Source organism: Miniopterus natalensis, chromosome 1 (assembly GCF_054644295.1).
Source record: "Miniopterus natalensis isolate mMinNat1 chromosome 1, mMinNat1.hap1, whole genome shotgun sequence".
NCBI classification, from domain to species: domain Eukaryota; kingdom Metazoa; phylum Chordata; class Mammalia; order Chiroptera; family Miniopteridae; genus Miniopterus; species Miniopterus natalensis.
The window spans coordinates 193,104,341-193,111,094 of record NC_142081.1 but is presented as its reverse complement, the minus strand read 5'-3'; the positions used below and the strand labels follow the sequence as shown (position 1 = coordinate 193,111,094).

The window sequence follows — 6,754 nt, the reverse complement described above, 5'->3', positions numbered from 1 at the left end:
TCCATTTGGTTAATGTATTTATGATGTCTTGGTCTATTTTTCAAACTTCAACAAATTTATTTTTTGAAAAGAGTGGATTTTTGAGGAGAAAAAACATGGAGCAGAGAGGTATGGAATAGAAAACTACAAATGTAGCTATTTTGTGAATTGCTTTATAACCACAACAAATCAGTACAGAGAATGCCCTGTGTGAAACAACACAATGCAGGTTCAAAGGTCCAGGTGTTCCCTTAGGAAAGGCTGACGGTTGCAGTCTCTGCTGTTTGGAATTTAGGTTACAAGTCTTGATTTTGGATGGATCACTGGGTGTGTAGCACAGTCCATACTTTCAACTAGATTTGAACAGAAGCATGGCCACTTGGCCCAGGAAGAAGTAGAGGAAGTATTAGGTTTCATGGGTCACGTAACTACCGAAGTTCCTCAGTTTGGGCCGTGATGTCCTTCTCTATGTTATACTTCTCCAGTGCCTGAGGTGCATCGAGTCCTGCTGCATCCCCTCCAACATATCCACATGCTTGATCATGGCCTTTTGGTTGCATGTTGTTACCTTGGAGCAGGGACTGGCCTACTGCAAAGGTCTTCTGCTGGAGGGGCTGGTGAAGCTTGGCCTTGGTGGGAGTTTTCCCACATCTCCTTTTTAGAAGTGCCTTCTTTTTAGGGTCTTAGGCCCATGGACCTCCTTTCCCCTCATCAACACCAGGTGAGTCCCACTCCCTTAGATCTCTGCTTCAACTCTGTGAAGCTCCTCCTCTGAGTTTCTAAATGTTGATAAATTTCAGCCTCTTTGTTCCTAAGCCCTTGGGTGTTAGCTGTTTCCTGAGGTTGCTATCTCTGTGCTAGAGCCAGCCCATATTGGCTTTCCAGAGCCTATTGTTAAATTTTCAGAAATTTTGCAAGTCAATTGTTAAATTGTTGGTAGCTAGAAATCTGCCATGGCGGAAATACACACACACACACACACACACACATACATACATACATACATACATACATACATACATACATATAATGGACTTTAGCAAATGCTATAAATCAGATTTCTCCCACCACAGAGCTGGTTGAAGCACTTAGCAGCCCCGCCTACCACTACTTAGAGTTCTCTTTTTACTCCTTCAGTTACTTAGCTAATAACTATTTATCTAGTTAAGAATACTTTATATTCATTTCTCTCTGTTCAGTTAACTAGTTTGGTTTCTGTGTCCTGAATGGACCCTGAATATGTAACCTTTTAGAGCTGTGCCTCTACCAACCCCAGTTGTACTCCAGGAAAACTGGTAAAAGTGTACAGTTTTGTTTTGTTTGGTTTTGACAAATACCTTTTGTAAAAAGTGCCTGACACTGAGAATTTCACAAATCTTCAATTAATATTAGTTGTGTTACTAACACTCGTTAACATTGATAGTGGGAGTTGATGCTGGTTCACAGTCTCCAGTGGTTATGTGAAAGCTACGTTGCCCGTTTTAGAACGTACTTAGTAATTGTTTTCTTTGCATAGAGAGGAATGAGGTATAGCCTCTAACTGTATGTTGCTGAGCAGGGAGAATGGCATGTTTCTTGAAAAACAAGAAACGTATCATTTTAAAACATGTTAGGGTACATTGGGACATAGGAATCCTATTGTAAATCTTTTGTAAAAGAAATATTCATTCCCTATTCTGGCACTAGTATAGGTTTGGTTTCATATGTCAGGTTTCTAAAAAGGAAGGGATATTTGATATCTCTGATTCTTTAAGATATATACTCTGGCTCTTGGTAACTATAAGCTTTCTGTTACGGCTTTTGATCTCCATTTTAATGGCATAATTTTGCTTATTAGACTTGGAGAAACCTGTTCTTGGCTCTCCAAATCTTTGATCTTGCTCAACATGTCTGTGAGGTTCTACAAGGTTATATTCTGGAAAGAGATGCCAACATTCTAACATGATTATCAAAATAACTTGTAAGAAAAAGCAAACTTTTCACACAACTGCTATATTTAAAGATGCCTTCCTTCCAATAACATTCATTAAGCGACCATCTGTTTGCCTCTGATTATCATCTGGACCACTAATAAGCGAGTTTAATCTGAGCAGTGTTATTTGCACGCTCCTTCTAAATTTAGTGCTTTTCAAAGAAGTCAGCAAGGCCAGCCTCCAGGAAATATTGGCTTTGATGTAACATCTGGTTTTCAGGGAGTTTCTGTGTAGTACCCAACTGGGGGGTGGACCAAAGGGCAAAGGGAAATCAAGTGATTTGCCCAGAGTCATGTCATTAGTTAATGACTTAATCTGGATTACCTGTGGTTTCTGTCTGTGGCTAAAATCCTAGCTTGAGCCTATTTCTATCTCTATACGTTGTATGAATTTGTACTGTGTATATGCAGACATAGCCACCCCCCACCAAATATTCACAACTAGATAAATGTGTGGATCTGAAAGACTAATTATAGATTTATTTATTTGCATCTTTCTTTTTGGTGTTTCCTTTCCATATTTTGAGAAGGAAAGACATTTTCCTGCGTTAGCCTCTCCTTCATAAACCATTATTTGAAATAACTATAAACTGTAATTGTCTGCAAAAATTGCTCTCCAAGGGAACTGAGCTTGTTCTTTGCAAGGGAAATGGTGGGTTAAAGTGAGTGGACGACTCACTTGATTGAGGGTGATGGGAAGAGATCATTAACATTCAACCTTTTCCGTTTCTGAGTTGTTTTCTCCATCTCTCCTTCCTTTCTCCTTCCCTGGGCTGAATATCGCAGAGCTGTCAACGTCTAAAATGCATGACTATAAAGAAAGCTTAAGGTTATGGTGCTTATATTATAAAAGCAATTCCTTTTTTTTTGTTATTTTACTGGGTCAATACGTTTTATACTCAATATGTGATTTTCATATCCTTGTACTAATTATAACAATATACTCAATCTAATTAGTGCTTTTAGCTTTAAAGGTATTTGCACAATTATGGCTTAATTTAATCTTGTCAGGTTTTTATTATAAAATAGTTTGCATATTATGTATGCTTAGAATTGTTTTCCTATAATCGAAAGGGCTACTCCAATTTCTGTACAGCCAAGCATATCTTAATATCTTATAAATTAAGAAAATGAAAATTCTAATATGACAAATCGGGGCTTACGTCTCTGCTTTACCAGCTGTGTGACCTTGGGGAAATGATTAGATCTTTCTACCCTCAGTGTCCTCATCTGTGAAATGCCTTTCTCATAACACTGAGAGAACGAAATGCAACTGTATGTGAATCTGTTAACACAGTGCTCTATTAGAAAATTAAATGAAATGGTGTGCTGGGTACTTTTGTATTTGGCTGGACAAGTTCCATTCCCTTTGCTTTGGGTGATGCCATCCTGATTCCCTTTAAGGAGGTTTCTTTTGCTCTTTTCTGTGCAGTTTTGGGAATACTGTCAGAAAAGCGACATGCCCTAGCTTAGCCAAGGGCTGGGTATGGGACCCAAACCATTTCCTACATCATTCTAATTGTGCCTCTTCTCCTGGGACTTTGTTACTTTCCTCCTACTTGGATTCCCTGCTTTCACTCTAGGCCTCCTGGTTGAATCCTGGGGAAATAACACAAAGGCAGGAAAATGGTTGGAGTCATTTGGGGCCCTGAAGTAACTGCCCATCTAAGAGGTCATGTAGCACAGAGTGTCTCAGAGCAGAGACTCAGGTGCCAGAGAGCATGGGTTCAAACTCCTTACTGGCTAAGTGACCATAACGAGGCAAGTTCTTTAACTTCTCTATGTCTCAGCTCCCTTATCTCTAAAATGGAGCCATTGTTAGTACCTAACTCACAAGGTTGTTGTGAGAATTAAATAAGCTAGAATATCTAAAGGGTTAGGCTCTGCCTGGTACATATTAAATAGAGTATACTTTATAACTGCAGCTGTTAATACTTGTATTACTATAATTCTGTTCTTGCTGTGAGACATCCACATCTACCTTAGTCCATGTGGTTTCCTGATCCTGGGTCTCCAGCCTTCCCTTTGACTCTGAGAGCTACCCCAAACCCTTCTATACACTTCTTTACTGTGTAAGGTAGCCAGAGTTGGTTTCTGTTGCTTGCAACCATGTGATCTTAAGCAATAAGAACAGGCATGATAAACCATTACATCCCATCCACTCTTTTTTAAAAAAAAAAAATTCTCTTTATTGTTGAAAGTATTACAGGTGTCCCATTTTCCACCCCATTGACCCCCTCCACCTCCCTTCCATCCCCTCCCCAGGCCTTCACCCCATAATTGTCTATGTCCATGGGTTATGTATATACTCATATAACTTCTTTGGTTAATTTCTTCCCAACTTCCACCCCCTTCTCCCTTCCCTCTTCCTCTGAGATACAACTATCTGTTGCATGCTTCAATGTCTCTGGGTCTATTTTGTTTGTCAGATTATTTTGTCCATTAGCTTCTTCTTAAAGAAGACCCTTCAGCATTTCATGTAATACTGGTTTGGTGGTGATGAACTCCTTTAGCTTTTTCTTATCTGTGAAGCTCTTTATCTGACCTTTAATTCTAAATGATAGCTTTGCTGGGTAGAGCAATCTTGGTTGTAGTTTCTTGCTTTTCAACACTTTGAATATTTCTTGCTACTCCCTTCTGGCCTGCAAAGTTTCTGTTGAGAAATCAGCTGACTGTCATATGGGTGCTCCCTTGTAGGTAACTAATTGCTTTTCTCTTGCCGCTTTTAAGATTCTCTCTTTGTCTTTAACCTTTGGCATTTTAATTATAATGTGTCTTGGTGTGGGCCTCTTTGGGTTCCTCTTGTTTGGGACCCTCTGTGCTTCCTGGGCTTGTAAGTCTGTTTCTTTCCCCAGGTAGGGGAAGTTTTCTGTAATTATTTTTTCAAGTAGGTTTTCAATTTCTTGCTCTCTTTCTTCCCCTTCTGGCAGCCAAATAATACAAATGTTGGGCAGCTTGAAATTGTCCCAGAGACTCCTTACAGTATCTTCATATTTCTGGATTCTTTTTTCTTTTTGTTCTTCTGGTTGGGTGTTTTTTGTTTCCTCATGTTCCAAATTGCTGATTTGATTCTCAGCATCCTCTACTCTACTGTTGATTCCCTGTAAATTATTCTGCCTTTCACTTCGTGTAGACTTCATTTTGATTGGTACTTTATTATGTCATCGATGATCTCACTAATTTCCTTAATAGTCTTACTAAGGTCCTAAAGCATCCTTATGACCATTATTCTGAACTCTGTATCTGTTTGCTTGCTTGGATCTATTTCATTTAGTTCCTCTTCTAGAGATTTCTTCTGTTCTTTCCTTTGTGACATGTTTCTTTGCCTCCACATTTTGGCTGCTTCCAGGTGTTTGTTTCTTTGTATTAGGTAGAGCTGCTATGTCTCCTGGAATTTGTAGAGTGGCTTTGTGTAGTAGGTGTCCTGTAGGGCCCAGTGGCTCAACCTCCCCAGTCACCTGAGCTGGGCCTTCTAGATGCTCCCTGGTATGGGCTCTGTGCACTGTCCTGTTGTAGCTGAGCCTTGGTTGCTGTTGGCATCACTGGGAGGAATTCACCCCCAAGCCAATCAGCTGTGAGGACCAGCTGTATCTACAGCCAAAGAGCTGCTGTGTTGGAGACACCTCTATGGAGCAGGATTTACTTCAGTGGAGCTTTGGTGTTCACCAAGTACGCCCCTTGAGTGTGTCACTTGTGGATGTGGTAGGGTTGTAATCCGGGGTGGTCGAGTCTGACCACAAGGTGCACTGTCTCTGGGGCCTCCAGGGAGGTGTAAAGTCAGCCTGTGCCAGGGCCTTGCCCAGGGCCCCCCAGCATGAGCTACGCAGCAAACCGTAGTTGGCTGCTCCTTGTGCTGGCCTTGGAGGTGCCCAGGAGAGGCCAACCTATGAGCCAGTGCAGGCTGCTGCTAGTGCCAGGCCTGGGGCCGCTTCTCACGCCGTATGGGGCAGCTACTGCTTGTTTGAGAGACTTTAGGATAGTCCTAAGCATGAGGCTCCAGAGGCCACTTGCACACAGAAAAGTCCCTGGAAATGGCCTGGATGAGCTGCAGGTAGGGAGGGGCGGGGCCTCCAGGAATCACGGGGCGGGGCCAAAGGTGTGAGTCAGGTGCCTGCTCTGTGCAGGGAGGACTGGCCAAAGAAGCAACGGCCTCTGCCAGCCCTTCTGCCTGGGAGGGAGCTGCACCTCCACCTATCCCCCGGATTCCAGACAGGTTAGTTCCTCCCCAAGTGTCCCAGGTCCTTTCAAATTGCTGCCCGGTGCTAGGCTCAGAGGGAGTGTCCAAGTGAGTCTGTGGGCGGGCCCTTTAGGAGGAGCTGCTGGGGCTTCCAAAACCTCCGTGACCTTCAGGGACTGTCCCTGCTGGTTTCACAGCCCGGAGTTGTGGGACTTCTCTTCCCGCCCTGGAGCCCTGGGCAGGAAGGGGCCTCACTCCTCCGGGAAATCCCCACCCTGAGATTCCCTCCCGGGTTTACCCTGCGGCACCGGATGTGGGCCTGAGGCTGCGTCTCAGCAATTAAGACCTACCCGCCCGCGTCTCCGCCCCTCCTCCCGGTCTCGGTGCTGCTTCAGTTCCCTGGTTGTGGGGCTTCTGTTCAGCTTGGTCTCAGGAGGTTCAGATGATGGTGGTCTGTATTTTAGTTGTAATTTTGATGCAGTTGAAGGAGGCAGTGGGTACCGCGGTTACCTGCGCTGCCATCTTGTTGTCTGGTCCCATCTACTCTTTTATAGTTGTTGTTGTTGTTTTTTAATATGGATTCGAAAGCTGAGTGAAATGTCCTGGCTGGCATTGCCTGATGTGTA

At 43.0% G+C, this 6,754-nt stretch overlaps 1 pseudogene; it reads right to left on the bottom strand.

The window, feature by feature from the left end:
- Window positions 1-328: 328 nt before the first annotated feature.
- LOC148094520 (dynein light chain 1, cytoplasmic pseudogene) lies at window positions 329-532 on the bottom strand (annotated as a pseudogene).
- Between the last annotated feature and the right edge of the window lie 6,222 nt (window positions 533-6,754).